This window comes from Protomyctophum parallelum (assembly GCF_964188405.1).
Source record: "Protomyctophum parallelum genome assembly, chromosome: 9".
Classification (NCBI taxonomy): Eukaryota; Metazoa; Chordata; class Actinopteri; order Myctophiformes; family Myctophidae; genus Protomyctophum; species Protomyctophum parallelum.
In genome coordinates this window covers 34,551,818-34,575,664 of record NC_139706.1, presented here as the reverse complement: position 1 = coordinate 34,575,664, position 23,847 = coordinate 34,551,818, and positions in this window count along the sequence as shown.

Here is a 23,847-nt window from a genome sequence, read left to right as displayed (position 1 = left end):
TATCCATAAAATTATGATAAGGTAAGCAAGTACAACATACCTGTAGTGGTGAATCCTAATTTTGCTATTATCTGATCCCCAAAATACATCTTAAAATATGTTTACCCAGCACGGCAGTCAACAAATATAACTTTTATAACTTTGATAACTTTATAATGTGGAACACATTCATATTTTAGTGACATTGTAAATAGGTCATGTTAGAATGTTATTTTTATAGGCCTACATTGCTAACGAATGACAAATTGAGAATCATGGTGTATGCTGTGAACGCGATGGAGGGAGGGAGACACAAGCACTCCCATTCCAATTCAGACTGTGTACACACAGTTGAATTCCAGAGAGGGTTGCAATCTTGAATTTATTGTCTCCACCAGGCCGAAGGCATGTGGGGAGAGTATGTTTTGCACTCCGTCCGTCCGTCCGTGTGTCCGTGAACAGCTAATCTCGGCCACCGTTAACCCGGTCGATGCCATATTTTGCACACACACTCCCTGGATGCCAACCATGAACCTCTGCCCCAAACTTTCCAGAACGGCCTGTTATAGCGCCACCAGGAGGCCGCTTTGTGCAAAACAAGTTTTTCGATGCCATATTTTGCACACACACTCCCTGGATGCCAACCATGAACCTCTGCCCCAAACTTTCCAGAACGGCCTGTTATAGCGCCACCAGGAGGCCGCTTTGTGCAAAACAAGTTTTTGCACAGTACACCTACAGATTTTGTCCAAACATCACGCAAATTGGTACACAGTCTCTCTAGAGCCATTCAACGAAACGGGTCTTTCAGATTTATCAGACTCCATCCTGATTGGTTAAGATTGGCTTCCAAAGTTCACAGGAGTGCTCAGTTTCAAACAAAATGCTGCAAATCATGAACACATCGCGTGATTTCCGTGAAATTGTGCACCCACATTCCCACTAGGCCGAGGACGAAATGCCACATGAACAATTTCAACTCAGCCTCAAGGTGGCGCTATAACTGGCCGAAAAGTGTTTTTACCTCTAACTGCACGGATCTGTGGATAACCTGGTGGAGACCTGTGCCCGGAAGGGCACTTTTTCTAGTCTTAATCTGATTTACATGTCGATTTAAGTAGGCCTACTGACAGAATTACATTACATAGGCGCCCCAACGCGAGTGCAGAATGGCCTTCGCGTTTGAGTTAGGACATGCTGTGATTGGCCAGTGCACTTGTGCAAGGACGGGCTGTGATTGGTCAGTACTCACTTTCAGAGTACTGACACACGCCAGATTGTCTCATTTTGAGCAGAAAAAGGACAAATAAGCATGCGCACAAGTGCACGTCAAATCTGTATGTCTAACATGTGAGTTAAAGCAATAATAATAATAATAATAATAATAATAATAATAATAATACATTATTATATATATATTTATTTTTTTCTCTCAGAGAAGAACAAGGTCTCGCGTTCTTGGGATAATTTGTGTTAATACAATATAAGTATAGCCTACGTCTACAGTACAGTGGTTGGAGGTGATCTCCCTGCCCTTCAATTGAGACATTCCAACCCTGGTCCCAGCCTGGTACCAGTACTGCTTGAAGTGCATAACATAGTCTCCCCTGGCCAAACATAGAAATGTGGTTTCTCTAACAGTTTGGAATTACAGGTTAGACTCTACATACTGTATAGGCCATCAATGTTTTGACATGGATTTCACTATTTCTCAGCTCATGTTCAAGTTCCTTTGTCAAATTTCACTCAGACACTTGCATATCAGAACAGCATGGCAGTATCTCCAAACAACATTGATTAATTAACTGATCGTATTTGCTTAATAAACTGCCGTTTCCACCTATGCCCACTTGGGCCAGCTCTGATTTGTACACTCTGAGTCATATCAACACTCAGTATTTTACTGTGTAGCATCATCCCTGCATGCCCCGTAAACTAAAACTCTCCCTCATACCTTCCAAGTTCCAGCATTACATACCAGCCCAGCATTGTCATTTTCATCCAATAATAAGTTGTCCCAGAGAGCCTGGTTGCCATGGTAGTTAACTAGGCTCGTTAAGATCAGAGACAGGGATGAAAAAGGTGAAGAGAAACAGAGAGCACAGGGTCCATGGAGTCTCAATTAGGACTGAGGCAGAGTTGACACATAGTTGAACTTATAGCATTCACCAAGGGAGAATAGAAACTGTGTGTGTGTGTGTGTGTGTGTGTGTGTGTGTGTGTGTGTGTGTGTGTGTGTGTGTGTGTGTGTGTGTCTGTGTGTGTGTCTGTGTGTGTGTGTGTGTGTGTGTGTGTGTGTGTGTGTGTCTGTCTGTGTGTGTCTGTCTGTGTGTGTGTGTGTGTGTGTGTGTGTGTGTGTGTGTGTGTGTGTGTATCTGTGTGTGTGTGTGTGTGTGTGTGTGTGTGTGTGTGTGTGTGTGTGTGCCATTATGCGTGTGCAAATTAACAGTGATAACAGGATGCACGGGGTTGTGAGGTGGGTAATTGGCACGATACACCTGTGGACCGATGTGATTCATGGTAGAATTAGCACACTAATAGATTTGCTGGAAATGTCACGGCTAACCACTGTGATACCTTTACAGATTGCAGAAATCGCTTTGCTCCAAAATTTGCCCATTCCATTTAATTGGATTTAATTGGACGCAAGCTGCGATTATTCTTCACATGGGAAGTTTGAGGCAGTACATTTGTTTCATATTGCATCAACATTTAACGGACAACTTAGTTTTTAGTAAAAGATGTTTATTATTATTATTATTTTTATTTTATTTTATTTGCTGCCTTCTTTCATTTTAACGATTTTAGCTATTTTTGACACAGGGGCAGGGGCATTTTGAACAAACTGCGGCTAAATATGTTTAAAAAAAAAGAGATTTCTTGATTATTATTTACTATAGTCCTACTAGACCCCAGGGAATTACATATGTCCACAAAACAGAATGTGAAGGGGAGGTGACAAACTGACATATTGAGCCTATGGCACACAGTATGGCACCCCCCTAGTATCCCCCTTCTAGATCCCGTGATCTTTTGTGGCCAGATCGGCGTAACATTTTGTAAAATAAATAAATAAATAACAATACATATTTAGCCAATTGTTCGAATGCCTTAAATCACTAAAACAAAAGAATGCAGCAAATAAAATAAAAAAATAAAAAATAACACTCATCTTTATACTTTCTCTAATAACTTAAAACATGAACATATTGGTTGAAAAAAATTAAGTTGTCCTTTAACATAAAATACTATCTCAAAACTGAAGATGACACTGTTGTAATACATATGGGGAATGAATAAGTGAGTGAGTGAATATGCATGGGTGATTGAGTGAATTAATACAAATGTAGGCCTATGTATCCATACATTCTACATGGGAGTAGATTTTTGCAAATTAAATCATAAAATAAATGGATGGATTGAATTACAGTACATATGGAGTGAGTGAGTGAGTGAGTGAAGCAGGCAGTGCAAGGGGAACATACTTAATACACTGTTTATACTCGTATTATGATTAGAAAGAAAATAATATATTCCAACACATTAACTGTCGTCAACACTAAGGATTTGAGTGTGTCTGTCTCGTCAGAGAGATGAGATGAGCAGACATATCTTATATTTTAGCTGTAGGCCTATACTAAATATGTGCCCGTCTCACGCCGGCCTACTTGGAACGATACAAGTTGGGGACAATGAAAATCTGGAATTCATACCCCACCCTAGTATGCAATACCCATTATATCCGTTGTCATAGCACCCGTTTTAACCGTCCGTCTATGTCCTCTTTGTGCCCTACATCGGTATCTCTGGCTGCCTGTATACCCATATATAGAGCTCTCTATATCTGTCTGTCCTTGTCCCTTTTCTGGCCATTGCTCGCTATGCCAAGCATGTATTTATAATGTCATTTCCATTGCTCGCTATGCCAAGCAGGTATTTATAATGTCATGTCCATGTCTGGTGTGAAAACAAAGTAACTGCCATGTGAGTGACAGGCCCGGCGAAGAGTCATTTCCCTGCCTGCCTCCCCTGTAGGGAGACATGGCTTCAATGTGCTGATACAACACGCATGCGCGGATTGCACGCGCACGCACACGCACAATGCTTTTCATTACTTGAAAAGGCCAGAAGCCTCAACCCTAAATGAGAAAATGGGTTTGTTTTGAGAGTTCATGCTCATCTTTATATAATTGCTCAGACATTTAGTCCCCAATTAGGACACTCACACACAGCAGAGAGAGAGAGAGAGAGAGAGAGAGAGAGAGACAGAGACAGAGACACAGACAGAGACAGAGACAGAGACAGAGAGAGAGTTAAGATACACAGTATGTTGATGGTAAATGTCTGGTTTGATGTCTAGGAGACCATAAGGACTACCTTGGGACTGCGTTAGAAGGCAAACGAGTGCATCAGACAATAATGATGTGTAACTATGCATTTACTCCCAGCTATTTATAAAATAAATACAAATTTTAAGTGTTTTTAAGTGTTAGTTACAGTATATGGGGCAATTATAATGTATACTGTATTAAGGCATAAGGGATCCTTTTAACTATATCAAAAGCCGAGGCATAAAAACTGCATTGATGATCATATACTTGGCAATCAAAGTCACTTTCATTCCAAGTTCTTGCAGTACTTGAACAGAACTGCTGCAGCAGATTGATGAGGCTTCACTTTGAATGAGCAGCTGTGATTGTGTGTGTGTGTGTGTGTGTGTGTGTGTGTGTGTGTGTGTGTGTGTGTGTGTGTGTGTGTGTGCGCGTGCGCGTGCGTGCGTGCATGTGTGTGTGTGTGTGTGTGTGTGTGTGTGTGTGTGTTTTCCCCCTCTACCAGCCACTTTGATGGTTAACCAGCCATCTTGGGATTTCTGACTACAAAATCAGCTTAATAGGGAAAAGCACAGATATTGGATCATGGCATTTTGGAATTGTGAACATAATATTAGTCATAAGAAAATCACATTCCACTAGTAAATATGCCATCAGCACGTAACCAGTTATGTTTTGTGGTTTCTGCTAGTGATGTTAATAATTAACCATTTAACGAGTAACCTATAATATGAGTTGTAATCTCCTGCTACTGCATGTAACAAGAATGACTCAGCAAGATCTCAGTCAGCTCACAACATTTGCCTATGTTGCCTATGTTCCTTCTCACTTGCGTTCTCATACAAACCCCTTACACAACAGTAGCCATTCAGACGATGGGATAGGTAAGGTAAGGTAATTTTATTTATAGAGCAACTTTCAAAACAGTTGTTACAAGGTGCTGTACAATCAAATAAAAGGAATAAAATAAGAACATTTCAATCAAAAGTAAACCAACAATGAAATAAGAAACAGAGCAGCAAAGACAGTACCTAGAAATAGATAAGATAAAACAATACATAGAAATCACTGGAGCAAGCCAAAATGTTTGCGGTACAAATGCGTTTTCAGTAGTTTCTTAAAGATCTCAACAGACACAGCGTTTCTCAAGCAGAGTGGTAAATCATTCCACAGTGTGGGTGCAACAAATTCGAAAGCTCGGATATGGATAAGTCTCCCATTGGCTTAGAGGCAGCCTAGAGGCAGCAAATCATGAAAAGGTGTTTACTAAGGTAAAACCCAGACGTTTTATTTACTGTTTTACTAGCTTCACTACACACTGTGTTTTTCGTGGACGCCACCCAATCATTATGTCCGAGGGATGGCTCAGAGAACCGTTTTTGTGGCCAATTGCATTTAAAATTGTCATGGTGCATCTAAATTTTGTCTTAATCGTAGTCTTTCTCTTCGACAAAACATAATGGTGAAAAGGAGTTGGTTGGATTTAATGGTTAAGGTTGGTTCTTTATAGACACTTTAAAATAATTGGTTCTTTAACCCTGTAACACCCAGCGTTGCATATTTGAATTAATTGATTCATTATTTTTTCACTTTCACTATTATCAATGTGCATAAAATAAAGTAAAAAGTAGTAGTAAGGTTGAAATCTCTTTTTTGCAAGTAGAAATGAATCAGGGTGTTACAGGGTTAAATAAACATTCTATAGTTTTGGTTTCAGCTGGCACCTTTATGTTTCTGTGGGTAAAGAAGTGTGTGTAGCATTTTTGCCAACCTTTTCTGTGAAGGCCTATTCATAGTCTGGATTTTCGGTGGTGAGGTGACCACCGCTCCGGTGGTGAGCTGACCACCGGAGCTGAAATAACGTTGAGCGGTGGTGAGTAAAAACAGAGAGAAGGGCTGGAGCGGTGGTTTGCTCTTCACCGCGGCTCGTGACGTCATGTTGTAGTTCGGTGGTCACCCCACCACCGTAAATCCAGACTATGTATGAGCCTTAACACTAAAAGTCATTTTGACAATATAATGTCCAATCAGACAGTAGTGACATCACTATATAATATGTAATAGAAATGGCAGGACAGAATTCATCAACAGCAGAACTTTCTAGTATAAACCCATGCAAATGGCTTCCCACATGAAGAGTTCAAGACGGGATTCCCAGCGGATTCCTCACAGCTCGCGTCAGTGCAACCACACTTGCAATTTCCCAGAATTGCACCTATCTAGTTACCATAGTAATTAATAAAAATCCCTTGAGAAAACCAAAGTCTGCAGAGGTCAAGGCAGGCAGAGATTTCAACTAGGGATACCAGAACGTCAACTATAAGACATAACTTTAGAAACAAGTAATTTTCTCCACTTAGAATAACACACACAAACCATCTGTCAGGGCTAGCATGTGCTACTGCAGATAGGCGAGTGTAGTGAGCTCTATGCTTGCTCTTTGAAGAGCATTCAAAGAACATAGAACAAAGTTACTTCAGAACCAAAAATAAGGCGACTGGAATCTGTCCAGTCATTTAATTGGAGGGGACATACTAGACGTTGTTTCATGCAGGAGGACAACAAGAAGACGGAAATCTGCTTCAAAAGGTTTGAATGAACGTTTGAAATTGTTCTTCAACTTTTAGAGGGAAAATAAAGCTCTTTAGATTTGGTATATTTTAAATTATTTTAATAGGCTGAAGGAAACCACTCTGCAATACTGTGATCCACTAAACATCCCCCACTTTGCAGTAAAGTGGTAAGATCAAAGCTTCTTTCAACCCAATATTAAATAATGGATGCAAGATTACTTACAATACTAAAGTACATGGATATACATGAGTCAGGACTTACTGTTCACACAAAGTATAATGTCTTCAAGTCTGCTACTGTATTTATTTGCGGGGATTTGCAGGGAAAATGAATAGCAGCAGCAACAACACCACCAACACCAACTCAGGCATTGTAAACCAAATTATAAATAATCTCAAATATGCATGTCCACTCTTTATCATCGATTGGGTCAAGATAGGTCTATCCTGTCCATTATTAGTGGAGGAGCTTATTAGGATATTTCGCGTTAATTCGTCTAAAAGCGCCAAATTTTGCACAGATGTAGCCCAGGGCATGCTCTAATGATTTAGCTATAGGGTGCCTGAGCCGGTGACCTTCTGGGTGGCCACAGCGGCCAAATCCATATGGCCACCAAACCTATAAGGCAACATTTTCTACATTTCATTATGTAGCATTAAGTAGCATGTGACGTGTCAAACTAGGGGGGTTTCATGATTCTGAATCCATCCCAAGCATTCATTTTGCACGAAAAACACTCCTTGGGCTAAAAACGGCCGGACTCAAGCTGTAAATTGCGGAACCAATCGGGCTTGGGGCCGCGCCTGAATTCCACGGACCATTGCCCAAAATAGTATTGTTTGGCATAACAGCTAAATTGGGGAGGAAAGGGGGTGAAAAGAAAAAGGAAAGAAAGGACCAGGCAAAGCTTATTATGGATATATATTCACAACTGCAGCTGAAGGTAAAAACAGTTCAATGTAGGTGTTTGTGCGTGCCAGCATTAAGTTAACTGTACAGGAGCTGGTATGAAATATACCCACAATTATACCTTCAGCTGCTGCCGGTTACCAATGCCATCTGTCAAAAAAGTTCCATTCTTCCATTTCATATGACAAGCTGTTTATAGTTTTAAACCCACCGGGAGCACTAACAATCTTTCGGAACTGGCGCAGAGGAAATTGAAATAAAGCACAGTGAAATGTGTTGCTAACTACCGGTAAGTACATTTACTTTAGCCAGGGGGGCCTGGCATTTTGTTTTAAGACGAGACATGGCAGGTGAAATCATGATTTTTTTTCTTTTGCTATTTTGCTTCCTAAACATGTTTTCTTTCAAACTAAAGCAAAATAAACATTAAAAATACAGATTTAGATGTTTATTTTGATAGTTTATTTTAGCCAATGACTCGTTTTTCTGGGTGAAAATCCACCATCTCTATTTTCATGATTGGTTGTTGGTACAAAGGAAGTGACCATTATTTAGATCAGACCACACTCAGCTCGAGGTCCAGACCTTTCCAATGATATATGCCATTATATGTTGTTGCCAAGGTTTGGATGAGATATTTTGTCTCAAAATAGTGGCTTAAAATAAAACGTTTTGGAATTTTACAATACAAATCTTTAAAGGCCGTTTTCTCAAAATGAGTTTTCCTCATACCTGGGACAAAGAATCTCCACTTCAGTTGAACTCATATACACCAAACGTTCCAGTCTGGGTTTTTTTATGCCTGTTGACACTATTTTCTGATTTGTGGAGTGATATTTAGAGATATCAAAAATCCCATCTGTAATTTTCTTTGTCTCTAATGTGTCAACAATATGAAATGATAATTTTGAACCTGGCTTTATCTGATCTTCAGATTTATCGTCCCGAAATGTATGCAAATTAGCGCATATAATGCCTAATTTGCATATTTAAACATATAATTTCAGAAAACTTGTAATACAAAAATCTTAGTTTTAATATAAGTAATCAACTGGAGAAGTTTCATTGTGATAGCTATTTAACTTTTTTTCCCTATTCACCTGGGGTGTCTCACCCTAACACCCCTCAAAACTGACTTGAAAGGTATTAACATTTTGTTCACAAATTCTAAGCCTTGTAACTGCCGCAGAAGCTGCACCATGCAGGTGGTTTCACTCAACTACACCAGCACCTCTATTCAGAAGGCTCATCAGCTGCTATTCATCGACATTGTGCTTCATTCACGACAATGGTCCCAATTGGCGACTGTGCCTGATTACACAGCTTGATCTGCAGCTAGGCGAGAGCTAGTCGACGTTTAACTCAAGAGAAAAACTGCTGATAAGGCAACAGGTACATACATTGTACCATTGTTACATTGTTGTACATACGTTGTACATTGTACAACTCATACATTGTGCTATGCATGGCAGTCACCAACAATCTTTGTGTAGCTCTCATTTGTGCATGTGCGCGAGAGTGTGTGTGACGTGTGTGTGTGTGTGTGTGTGTGCTGTCGCCTCACAGCTAGAAGGTCCTGGGTTCGATTCCCGCTGTGGGCGTGTTCTCTTCTCTGCGTCATCAGTGCCCATACCCGAGGCTGGGTTGGCGAAAGGGCCTTTCTGTGTGGAGTTTGCATGTTCTCCCCGTTCTAGCCCTAATGTAGGTACCCTCACAAAACATGCAGTAATCCGGGTCTCTAAACTACCTCCCCTGGCTAGCCTGGACGTCCATGATGGAGGGGAAGGGAACTGGTCTGAATAACGTGTTCCTTCCACATGCTATGTCCGGCCGGGGAAACTCCCCCCTGTCAGGTGAAAAGAAGCAGCTTGGACTCCTCAGGCATAGAAGGATGCATGAGGTCAGTCCGCTGCCCCCCCCCAGGTTGGCAGAGGAAGTGTAGAGCCCAGGATTACATTAGATCATTGACTTGATTGATTGATAATGTACAGTTGTAGAATAAGCACAGTCCGAGGAACATACAGTACCTTCAATACAAGGTCTGCTAAGAGGATAAACTAGGAAAAGCACTAAGACTTGCTTACATTGGGGTCCTCCATTTTCAAATCTCTCAGAGAATGAGAGAAGGCGAGGAAACAGGATGCTGCTGTTTATCTGTGGTTGAAGTGAGGAGCATGGACGGAAGCAGCTACGATGACAGTCAATCAATAAAACCAAGGTGACCCCTATCAAATGCACTGTTCTGGTTCTCAGGCCAGGGCCTCCTGAGAAGGCCTGCCTGTCACAATTATTATATAATCGCCTGATCACAAATATTTGAGATACCAAAATAACAGTTATTTTTGCCTAGTCGTGATTTTAATCACAACTACTTGTTTCCTTCATTTGTTTGAATTAATCTGTTGAAAAATGTTCATATACATTTCAAAACATTTGAAAGTATTAAATATAGCCTTATTATGGCAATAGTACATAATTTACTTACAATAATTGCCACCAGTCTTTTTATTGTGTTATTATGTATTTATGTTTTCAAAACCTCTACTATCCAGATTTTGATGATCCCAAGAACAAAGCTTAAGTGTGTTTTATTACCCCTATGAGACCTGCGGAAATGCTATCTGGAACACTGGAGAGGCTGTCTTTCGGAGACTGTGGAATGCTCAAATTTAGAGATAGACCAAAGATAGAGATACTACCTGGTCGGGAAGGGGGGTAAATACCGAATTGATTCAAAGTTTGACTACATTTTGGCGGGTGAAACACAGCAATGGCCATTTTTCAAAAGATCCCTTTAGCTGTCACTTCAATATATGTGAATGGAAATGGGTTTCATGGATACCTACAAGCCTCCCCTGTACAGACATGCAACATTTATGCCAATCTCATGCAGATTTGGGCAAGAACCATGCCGTTTTATACATGCAGTACAAATGTGTAATTTCTGCCTATTGAAAAAAAGGAGACCAATTTACTGGATCTATAGCTGTATGGGACCACTGTACAAAAATTAACCTAAAAACACAATAAAATCATTATCCTTAATTATTTGGAGGACAATTAATCTTCTGACTATTAGTCAGAGGATTGAACATAATGGTTCAGCCATGTGAAACCGTTACTGATGTGCCACTGTCAAAAACAGCTGTCGTACATAATGAATTAATGACAATGACAGTTTGATGGTCAGTGTCATTTATGTGCATACATAAAGTACAGTACATGCTGTGGGTGATGAATAAGGCTTGTGTGCATTAATTAACAAGACTTGAGCCTGAATTATGAATATCGGTGTTGCAAGCCAACAAAATAGCTGATTTACAAACCCAATAGATATTTTCAGATAGGAAATGGTCGCATGCAACACCTGCAATACTGTTGTTAAGCCCTAACCGCACTATAATTGATTATAATTAATAAAATTCCCCATGCAACCATTATCCCCAATGGCAGTTGCAAAGGAGTTGCATTGGTGTGGTTGACCTTAAAACGGTTTTGTTGCAAGGAGTTGGTGTGGTTTGGGCTTTAGGGTAAGGCTTAACTTTCTCATAGTTTTACTCTTACACATGCATTAGTTATGTTCTGGGCGCAGAGTCGCACCACTCATTGTCTTATTGTGGGTCAGTCAGTCAATTAAATCATGCAAAGGGCAGACCCTAGTACTACTTATGTTTGTTTCGATCATGTTTAAACGGTAACACAGTAGCAGGGCAGATAACTGCAAATTACAGGAGAATTGTTCAGTTACGGAAGCACCAAAATTGGCACACATACTCCTTAGGGATTGCTCTTTTGATAAAAAAACATCTGGCCATTTTTCAAGATGGTCGCCATTGAGTATACAGTAATATTGCATCTCGCAAAGAAATCCCATAGATTTGTCCTATTTAAATGATCTTGGTGTCAAATTCACTCTGTATAATCCAAATTCGGACCCATGGACTTACTCACTGGCTTCCGGCTTGTACCATATATCAGTCCCGGAATCCTAATATTCTGCTAAATTAGAGGTTTGTGTTATGTCTGACTCGGGTAAAATGGATAATAGTGTATATCTTAGTATTGTTAAAGGTTTAGTGTGTGTGTGTGTGTGTGTGTGTGTGTGTGTGTGTGTGTGTGTGTGTGTGTGTGTGTGTGCGCGCATATGCGTGCGTGCGTGTTACAGAACTACATGTTAATGTATGAGGGTTGACCTCGAGTGTGCTCTGCTCTGACCTGTACATGACCCGATGACCTTTCCTGTACAGTGGTTTAATCTTGGTACATGGTACAGTATACCACACTGCAGTAGGCACGCCAAGCGGTCTTTCCTGATGCCGACTTCCTACTGGGAATCTTTAGCAAGTCTAAAAGAGTCTAAAAGTCCAACTAAACTCTAGCTGCCGTCTTGGCCTAAGGATATGTGGCACTAGAGGAAAGGTCATTGGGTCAACAAAATCAGTATAGGTGTTATATGTACAGGTCAGAGCAGAGCACACTTGAGGTCATAACCATGTAGTGCTGTACGCACGCACACAAAGCTACACAGGACAGCACACACTTGTACTCACACTTTAAGCACCCTCCAACTATCTCGGCACTCCATTATATTTTATCGCTCGTATGAAGGGCTGGTGCACTCGAGCTATTATTAGCTGATGGAGAGAGAGATGAAGAGAAAAGAGAACGGTGGGAAAGAAGTGGGAGAACATGAGGCCGTGTTTAAAAAAGAAAAGAGACACAATCACACACAGCACCAACTCACAGTCAGCCATTTTGTGACGGTCGAATGACTTGGCGTTCATGGCAGTGGCACGGTGTCCAGCTGTGCGGTGAGGCGAGGCCGCTATACATCAGCATAGAGTAACCTTTTGGACCTAACAGCAGCCTATTGGAGCATACGCTGCCGCCTTAAGGAAGTGAAAAGACCCTATTGGAAATCGATGGGAGTTTGTGCTTTAATAGATGGATATACTTTGCCGCACTCTTTCCAAGTAAAGTTTCCAGAAGTCATATGGAGGCGTGACCAACGGACGGACGGGTTTGCAGGTTTTCATAGTAAACTGCGACCTTCAGTCGCAAACATGATGATGAAAAACATATTTTAAAAAAGCAGAGCGTGCAAGTACTGCGATCGGCTGGGTATGCAGGGCTCCAGACTAACTTTTTCACAGGTAGCACTGGTGCCACCTACCTTTTCAGTCGGTAGCGCCACCACAAATTAGGTAGCACCAACTTTTTTTTGTATAGCGCCGCAGCGCTGTATTAATACATGACCTTATCACCAAGGCTAGCAAAGGTTTTCTTGGCTGAAGCATGAAATGCCTTAAATTAAGCACATAACATGTTATATTTCTCACTCACACACATTCTATAGGAAATTATTATAATGAATTAACCTATAGTGCATTATTCCATATCGTTATTATCATTTGGCTACTGTATATGAAACAGAAATGAGACACCTTCTGCATGTTCAACCTAATGGCCAATAAGGATATTTAACACTGAGGTGCCCACTGCCCACTCTTCCTGCACCCTTTTGCAATATGAGATTGCCACCGAATTCATAATCCTTGCCCACTTTCCTCCTGTCTTTTCTTTATATGGAATGAACATGTGAAAGCTGATGTGCTTTTATTGTGAAGGGGAAAGTTTCTAAACGTCTCAGCCTGCATGTTTCCATGTGCTGTTCTACAAGCTCACAACGTGTGGTGGACGCGACGCGTTGTGAGCTTGTAAATCTGCTAATTTCAGCATGCAACACCACGTCGTACGACAAAGAATATACCAGGTTTCACGTGGGAGATGTATTTTGTTCGAGGCGATCATGTATGTAGCCTGGCCTGCATACAGTCTATGGCCTGCACACAGCGCTACTCGACACAAAATAACAAGCTATTGGAAGCTATTTTTCAACAACAAGTTTACCGTGTTTGGGGTCGGGACGAGGCGCATATGTTGTGTCTGCTGTCTCTGTGGATTCAGCGACAGCAATGCACAGCATGCGTCATCATAGTTGTAAAATGTGTGCTAAGTGTGCGCTCCAGGGAAACTTATACAACTTATACTGCTGAAATCAGTTTCGTTTTTTGTCGGGGTTGATCAGTGAGCGCGCCGCCGCTGTTGAACTCACGCATGTCGTGTGCAGACCGGTGCAGACAGACAGGCAGAGAGAGAGAGGGAGCGAGAAAGAGAGAGAGGAGGCGCGGAATGAGCGAGAATAAAGTAATATTTTATTATCGCGCTAATGCCCGTGCTTCATGGTTGAGGCTGGGAGTGAAAGCAATAAGTAGCACCGGTGCGACCTCGTTCAAATTTAACTCGCACATTAAGAAATTATGTCGCGGCCCAGGCCGTAGCGTAACGGTCTGGGCACCGGACTGGTAATCCAGTCGCAGTGTGCCGCGGGTTCGACTCCCGGACCCGACACGGCCTTTACTGCATGTCATCCCCCCATCTCTCTCCCGTTTCCTGTCAGCCTACTGTCTGTCCCTTCAAAAATCAATAAAAGGCGTAAGCCGCAAAACAAAATCTTAAAAAAAAAAAAAATGCGACCTATTAGGTCGCATATGCGACCTAATAGGTCGCACGCTGGAGCCCTGTGGGTATGTATGTACATACTCCACCGGCCAATAAGGGACCACTGTTCTCGATGACGTAACTAAAGTACGTCCCGCTCTCGGTGACTAACAGTAGACCGAGACTTGGTGGTTTTGCAAAGCAGCAAAGTGTTCTCGGGACATAAAAAAAGGTTTTAAAGAAAATGCTCTTTGCAGCATCCACAATTTATCTCCATTACGATGTCCATTATTGAAGCACGCCTCACTTGAGTTCCATAAAGAGGACGCATCCCCTGCCCTTATCATCCGGGGAGGCCCATTACGGTAAGAGTTCGCTTGTTTGAATTCCAAAGCAAGACGAGCACGGATGAAAGGCTGCGGCTTTACTCCCTGATAATAGAATATGTGGCGGGTTCATTATTATCCGATAGTGTAATGTGCTGTCATTACTCTGCCACAGTTGCACATAATGTGCAGTCTAGTCTAGATAGAGGAAGGGCGTCCATTATGCTGCTCCATACTGGCCTTAACAGAGGGCGGGAAACTTAAGTGGTCACAGGTTTTTAACCTGGCGTCCTAATTGTTTAGACATTGATTATGGAACTTTTAAAATAGGCTTATTTTGCTGCTTACAATAATGTGCCGATATATATATGTATAAACAAGAATTGTAATTCAAGTCACGAGATGGGATCCACAGCCAAATATCATTTCTGGGGTTCTTGACATGAAATCGTTTTAAGCACCATGCACTGACATATAGCAACATAACTTTTTTTCTGAAAACGGTTAGGATTTAGAAGACATTTTTTAGAATCTTCCCCAGGTCTTAATGGGTCAAATAGCTACCATCCACCTGTGTGGTCCCATAATGCATCTGTGCAATCATCCTCGTATCACTGACCTCCGACCCCTGCCGCGCCATCCATCCATCCACCTGTCCTCGCAATCATTTCATTCATTCCATACATTCTGTTCATCAAGCCATCCAACCTTCTTTCCATGTGATACTTCCACTTTTGTCTGTGATTGTTGTTCATCCATCCATCCATCCATCCATCCATCCATTCATCCATCCATCGCTCCACCCAATCATGTGTTGCGGAAGGCCACGGCCAAGGTTGTGAATCCATCATCCATGATTGCTCATGGTTCAGTTGGACACACACACACACACACACACACACACACACACACACACACACACTTGCTTCTGCATCTACTAAACCCTGTTGCCTGGAGGCAAAACAAAAGCGGGCGCTTTTCATAACATTGGACCAGCAAGGGCCAGCGTTATGGTTTATTCATACTGCATGTGATGACGTTTTGACAGTTTGTTTGATTTCATACAGCACTGGTTACAGAGGACTTTACGGTGTATGTGAACTACAGTCAGCTACTGTGTTACATGTGTATTTACAAAAAAAGTCACGCCTGTGTGAAGTGAGGGGCACTCTTATCATACAGTACATCATCATACATCATCTCATTCCGGTTAATCACAATTCGCGTCCACTTTTGCCTTCAATGTTTGTGTTTACGTAAACTGAACATTCATGTTAGGCCATTCATGTTAGGACAATGTTTGTGTTTACACACACCCTCAGGACACACCCCTCAAAAACAGACCAAACAGAAAAGATGGAAGGCCTACCTCTTTCATTATCTGGACGGCAGATCAGTGGGCGTGCTGTCTGATGGTCTGTTAAAAAGAGAGAGGGAGAGGGAGAACAGAAAGTGAATTATTCCAAATATGAACTCCTGGGACAGTTGGATAGTGCCGTAGTGCTGATTGGGCACAGTAGAGTGGGGATGACAAAGTGATGACAGGAAATGCTTGTTTGTTGGGAGGATTTATACTAACAAAGTGACAGCGGCAGCAGGTGTGTGTGTGCGTGTGAGAGAGAGAAGGGGGAAGGGGCAACGCAATGCAAACCATATAGGTCACGAGTCATGTCCCCCCCACACACACACACACATTGTGACACACACACACACACACACACACACACATTGTGACACACACACGTCTTTGTGAAAATGCATCTCTTTCCAATAGAAACTGTTTGGCAGAGGCAGACACATGACCAAATAACAACGCAGAGTAGAGAAAGGAGGGGAGGATAGATGGAGAGCGCAGAGGAGAGAGAATATGAGAATACAATGTTTCATATTGTGTCAGATGTATGACTAACACACAGAGTACTGGGGGAAGAGAGAGAGCGAGAGAGAGAGGGGGAGAGAGGGACTATAGGCAAGCAGTTGGAGAGAGTGAGTGAGTGATTGACTATACATGTATGTGAGCAGGTGAGAAAGAAAGACAGGAAGTGAGAGTTCAGAGGATGCTTATGTGAGAGCAGAAGGCGGCAAAAGGTAGAATAGTGAGATGACAGAGGAAGCCAAGCAAAGGGAATAGCAGTGGCGGACATTTTCTGTTTCCGTCATTCCAGACCCCACTCATTAAAAAATAAAATAAATATGAATAATTAAATCTAAGCCTAGATTCAAGCACGTCTCCACATATATGTCAGTCTGGCATCATCAACCCCTCTGACTATCATCCATCTCCATATACTGTATGAAGATCACGACACTGACCTCATCAAACCCTGGATAGCCATACATGGTTTGACATACTAGATCTGCATATATGGAGCCGGCCAGCAACTCTACATCTGCCCTCACTGACACCAGATTAATAGTTTAACTCTTGCTTCTCGTATTAAGAAGCTCTGTTGTTTCAGTGTGACCTCGCTTCTCGCCTTTAGGCGTCTTACTCATGGTGATAACCAGTGTGGTTGCCGCGACGCGTGTCACTTGAAAATGAACCAAGTTGGCACAACAAATGGATTTCCATATGTGGAGCTGATAGTCATGCCAAAGCGCCAGTGCTCGCCCAGCAGTTAGCTGTCACCCAGGCGCGTGCGTGCGTGCGTGTAACACGAATAGACAATAAGCTCAAAGGTTCAACTTTCATAGATGCAGCATTTTGACCGGCTCCGTCTCCGGTTACGGCAGGAAGGTGACCTTATCTGGAGTGGCGTCCGCAACAAGCTTCCTGTGACCGCGGTGGAAATCCCCATCCTTCATTCCCAACGAAGTAAACAGCTAATACAGTGAAATCATTTAAATCATTGTTCATTTAACTCTGAAAGAATGTATGGCAGTGGCCATCTTGCAACCGTAGGTCGATTCCTTGCATGGTTGCCTCCACTGAGTGTGTGAATAGGGTGAATGTAATGACATCGTATAAAGCCACTTGGATAAAAAGGTGTTATAGAAATGCTGACCATTTAGGTAACTGGGCTTTAACCAGGCTTTTCAACTGCGGCACACCACAATTGAATTCCTATCTGAAGCATGTTCCATAAAATAACAAATTCAATCCATGCCTGAAGCTTACAGCACCTGGTCCTCTGATGGGTACGGTAACGCTGAGGAAGCTTATGAACAGAGAAACAGGACCTGCCTAGCCCAGGTTGCTAGGCAGGTTGCTATGTATGTCTCTTCAGGCACAAGGCAAAATGCGCACACACTAAGGCTGTCCCCGAACATTCGGGGTTCTAACCTTCGCTAGTTCACTCAAATCTTAATTAATGGGCTTGAACCATTTGTTTATTTTATTTCCCCCTTTTTTAACTTGAAAATATTTCTCGGCGAGAATGCGATATGCATAATAAGAGTACTACTGTATGTTCATGTTGTGTTTACATGTTACATGTTTAGATGTTATTAATAATCAGGGGGGCACGCAACCGATGCACCAGTGCGCATACGTCGTCAAAATGTTTTCTGCGTATAGATCAAGGGCATGCAAGGCGCATTTGCGCACCAACAGCTGAGAGTTATGTAGAGAAATCTGAAAGGCATTCAAAAGGAACTCAAATGTGATGTTAATGTCCTGTAAGTAGACTTAGAAATAAAACTAGTGTTGACTAATCATTCATTACATGTGCCCCCCCCCCCCATAAATGAATTAGAAAAGCGGCTTGATGTTGATTCAATTTATTGATTCAATTTATATATCAATGATCTTTGCTCTGTGTCTAGTGTACTGAAGTGTGTACTATTTGCAGATGATACGAACATGTTCTGCGCAGGGGAGGACATCCAGCAGCTCATGATGGTCTTAACAACAGAAATTAATAAATAGTGGTTCCAATAAATAAATGGTTTGATAGAAATAAATTATCCTTAAATTTAAGTAAAACAAAATGTATGGTATTCGGAAACCGCCAAATACAAATGGATATCCAGTTGATTATAGATAATAATAAAATAGAAAGAGTTTATGAAAACATTCTTGGGAGTGATCCTAGACCATAGGCTCTGCTGGAGACCCCATATAAAATATGTGGGGAACAAGATGGCAAAGAGCATCTCAGTTATAAATAGGGCAAAGCACCTTCTCAACCCCAGCTCATTGCACATGTTGTACTGCGCAATGATCCTACCCTACATGAACTGTCTACTGCTCTGAGGTATGGGGAAACACCTACCAATCAACCATAAATCCACAAAAGAGAGCACTAAGAGTAATAAACAATGCAGGATACCGGGACCACACACACCCACTATTCATACAATCACACCTCCTGAAGTTCACAGATATGGTCAATGTAAAGATTCTACAAATCATGTACAAAGCAAGATATAAACAATTACCGGTAAATGTACAGCACAAATTTCTAGATAAGGAAGGGGGATACAACCTTAGAGGACCACTGAACTTCAAGAAACCTGTGATGCGCACAAACTTAAAAACAAGGAGCATCTCATCTTATGGAGTCACACTGTGGAATGAGCTGGAGGATGAACTAAAGCACTGTGGAAACATAAACCAATTCAAAACGTAAAAAAGAACTATCTTCGATAAATACAGAAGCGAAGAGTACTAATTAAACACTAAACATTACAAAAGGGGAACTATGACGTACTGTACTATATAATTATATATTATTATTACTATACTATACCATACATTATGAAATATATAAGTATAGTCAAACCATATCACATATTATGAGTGGACCACTATTGGTAAACCACACCACATATGTATATATAATATATTATTATATGTTGCATGTGTGTTATATATTATATATATATTATACCATTATTATTATTGTTGTTATTGTTGCTACTGTCATTATTATTATTTACAGTTATTAGTATATATGTGTATGTATATATATATATATGTACATACATAATATATATATGAATGTGTGTAGATAAATGTACATACATAAGGACAGCATGAATGTATGTATGGACTGTAAGCAGGCACGGTCTGCTACACGTGCACAAATGGACTCCAGGGGTAGGGCCCGACAAGCCTATGGCTTCTCCCTAACCCTTTATCGGAACGGACAGGACATGACCTATGGACACTATAAAAAAAAGAAATTAAAAAAAATGAAAAGAAAAAAATGAATGAAAAAATGATGGAAACTGTGTGCAATGTATGAATGTATGTCCTTCCGAAAATAAACTGAACTGAACTGAACTGATGTGAAGCATGGCGCCGAGGTACCATAGACCACTAGAGGGCGCAGCTCTCAAAGTATTATGCGGTTGTTGGTTTTCTTTCCGCTGTTAAAAGTTTGTATTTGGGCTAATGGTATGCAGCCACAAAGGTTTTATGCTGAGAACGACGTATGGTTTTTGTAAGTAAGTAAACAAGCAAATTGCTGATACGCTGCATGCAGAAATAGAGGGTGGATACCACACACACACACACACACATACACACACACACACACACACACACACACACACCTATTATCCATGTGTGAAATGAGCACATGACACACCAGCTCGCACACGTACAGGCACAACACATTCACACACCAACACAGAGGGGACAAACCTCACATAAACAAATTGATGTTAGGCACAGTAGGGCTAAAGATTAATTTATATTTATTTCATGTGCTCATATAAACAACCATTTATTTTTATCACCAGCTGACAAGAATGCCGTGAAGCAGCATCTGAAACAAGGAAATCAATATTGAAATGTGATCACGTGGGACACACATAATTGAAAGATAGATGGATGTTCAGAAATACCGTAAGCACGTGTGTGTGTGTTTGTGTGTGTGTGTGTGTGTGTGTGTGTGTGTGTGTGTGTGTGTGTGTGTGTGTGTGTGTGTGTGTGTGTGTGTGTGTGACTGTGAGTGTGTAAGCATGTGTAAGCATGTGTATGCATGTACGTATGAATTGTGAAAATGTTGCTTCATTTTCCATTGGAAGGAACAGTAGCTTCTCACATATCGTCGTTGTTGGGAGGATATTAACTCAATTTTTGAGGTTTTTGATATTTGTTTTCATAAAGCAATGCTACTGAACACCCTTTAGGTCTGTGTGTTGAACACTTAACTCTCTAGTCCAGGTTCAAAAGTGATGATGTTGCACATTTAAATGCTGTTAAATAATAGTATTATTTAAAAAAAAGTATGTTATCAGGTGTGTCATTAGCAGGGCTGCACATAAGTGGTGCGCCACCGCGCATGCGTCGTCAAAATTCAAAATGCGCTGTCAATCAAGCGCCGGGAAGCGCTTCTGCGTACCAACAGCCGGGGCCGCCTAGAATGATTATTATGGCCAGAATACTAGTAAATTCTGTGGCGAGAGCATTTTCCACCGACTGCCACTCAAAGTGGCTACTGGCCAATCACAGCGCGTCCTTACTCAAAAGGGGGAGGATTCCATGCTGCTTTCTGCTGGGAGCCTGGGAGGAGACGGAGGGCGGTTGACAGGAAAACCTGACACAAATAGTTTCGTCTTCTCAGTTTCAGATAGCAAACTACTGTAGTCCCCGGTGTAGAAGGGCATGCTTTGGATGCTTTGCACTCTTTCCATTTGCCGCTGTGCTTGTGTTTGTTTTCCGGCTGTTGGAGCAGCATGGTTGCTCGTGTGCGATGCCGTCTCAGAAACCGAATCCGAGGCAGAAACCATATTAGCGTCTCTCACAGCCTAGGCACCGGCCACCGACTTTTTACGGGTACTAAGGTTTTAGTTCCGACATAGTGGAGTGGGAAGAGTTTAAAGCATTGCGGACTGGCACTGCTGCTGCCCAACATGAACACCGTGTCTCGACATACTGTGCCTTATTATTATCGTAAAGTCGTGTAGTGTACACTGTTTATTTTTGCACCGAGGAGCCATGTGTGTCTGACTGTCTGACTACGTACGTCGCCTCAGCTAAAAACAAAAGGGAACTAGGGAAGCCTGATGTATGCTTCGCCGTACGATGTGTCGCATGTTAAAAAAATAGCTGATCTGCAAGCTCACAACGTGTCGCAACACGTTGTGAGCTAGTAGATTGGTTATTTAAATACAAAATAATAAAAAATCTAAATATTGCTTTGATGCTCATATTATCCTTAGGAAGTATTAAGTTGTTAACTTAATTTTAGCAAATTTATATATTTTTAATAATGGGATGAATCTACAACAAGAGCCATTCTAGGGCTAAATCTAGAGTTGCAATACCCTCCATTGACTCCCCACTCATCAAATAAATATTGTTTTGCTATAAGTTATTCATCCCTCTTTTATCCATCCGGCGAGACGGGTCGCTGCATTTTAGGAGCACCAAGCAACTCCTCCAGGTGCTCCTCTGAGTACTAGACCAAAAAAGTTGTGTGCAGCCCTGGTCATTAGGATAAATTTGAGCAACTGTAAAGAAAAAACAGAAGTGGGGAGGAGGCTCCACTTCCGCTTTATATTTTACTCATGATAGAACTTCCGTTGCTCCAGACTGTATGACAGAAGCATTTGGAAATAGAGAGAGGCAACAGTCTGGCAACGCAAGACTGCACACATGTACACAACAGGCAGTAGATCAAGCCGATGAAATACAAACATCTCCAAGAGCTCAAGGACTGATAAGAACTACATCAATGTTAGAGAAAACCACCTAACTCCACTTGAGCTGTATTCGGATAAAGTGGTGATAATATAATGACGCATGCAAGAATCTGATAATATACAAAGTCACAATACCAACTTTGATGAGGCAGTAATGCTTTGTTTAAAATATATAATGTTTTCTTGCATTTCTGAAAAATATAAAAATTGTTTTTCCATTTCCTGAAAAAGGAAGATTTTGAGTTAAGCCGGTTCCTCCCGACAGCAGAGATATGGATAATGGAAATAAAAGCTGAAGTTGTGTGTCTACATAAGATGAACCTTCTTTAAGGTCAGGCCTCATTTGGCTTTAGAGGGAAATCAGGCTAAATTACGCAGCATTGTTGCCTCTGGCGCTCGTGGCAATTCCCTCAATGTGGCCAGCATGAACACATACTGTAGGAGAGAGGCTTCTCTCGTGGCTTACCCAGTGAGACAGTGCCAGTGGGGGTGCCTTTAGCACAGTGGGATAGAGGGTTAAGTTCTCCTCAAGAGAGACAAATCAGCCTCAGGGACTCTCATAAGTCTATTGGAAACAATTCAAGGGACCTAGGCAAGAGAAAGCCGGCATTGGAAGTCATTCAGGGGCCTTGTCCAAGGAATGAGAAACAACATGCAGTGAATTATTTCACATCCTTTCAACCCAGTGGTGAGAATAAAAGAACACTGAACTGGGGTGTTTAATTTCATTTTAGATGCTTAGGTGGCGCTGGTGTTCTGAGTGACGTACAATGGGGACAGCATTACGTACAGCATGTACGTATATTGCATATATTGCAATGTACAGGAATACTGGCACAGATGTTGTAACGCCTATTGAAAACAGATGAACAAAGGCTGTTGATGTGTGATTTAAACCAGAAAGTTAAGAGATGCAAGCTGAGTAAGAGTAGAACGCTTGTTGTTTAGTTTGATTAATTTTCAAAGACAGCAACCAAATTGCTCCATCTATCTCCTTTGTTATATGATATTGCAGGTGAGTCCCTTAATCTCCTTTCAAAACAAATGGTTGGCTACAGAGCTCAGCAAGGCATGGAAATGACACAATTTATAGAAATACGTATACGTGGAGTTTGGATGAAGAACAAAATAACAATAGTAAAAGATTGCTGTGTCTTTTGAAAAGCAAACTAAAATTGATTTTTCATTACCGAGGCATGAACTAGACAGTTTTGATCCAATGTTTATACTAAAAAGTACTGCAGCTCTGCTATAATCAGGCTTTATGCTATTATATCTGTGAATCTTGCTTTGGCCCACACTATTGGATATTGGTGGTTTATACATATAGGCCTAGTTTGATCAAAAATTTGGTCCAGAATTATTTTACTGGCAATGCACCTGAGATAACAGTGAAACTCTCATCAAAACAGCCATTCTGGTATATATGTATGTTCTCTAGTTGTGTTTTCTTGTACAATGATGTCAATTAACTAGGAGTAATTTGGGGACCTCCTGAAACCTCCTCAAGGACCCCTGGGGGTCCCTGGGTCCCAAATTGACAACAGCTGTAAAATGAAATTGGGACCTTGGTGAGTTTTCAGTTAACGCTGCACATCAGTATACTGAACATAATGTGTTATTGGATTATT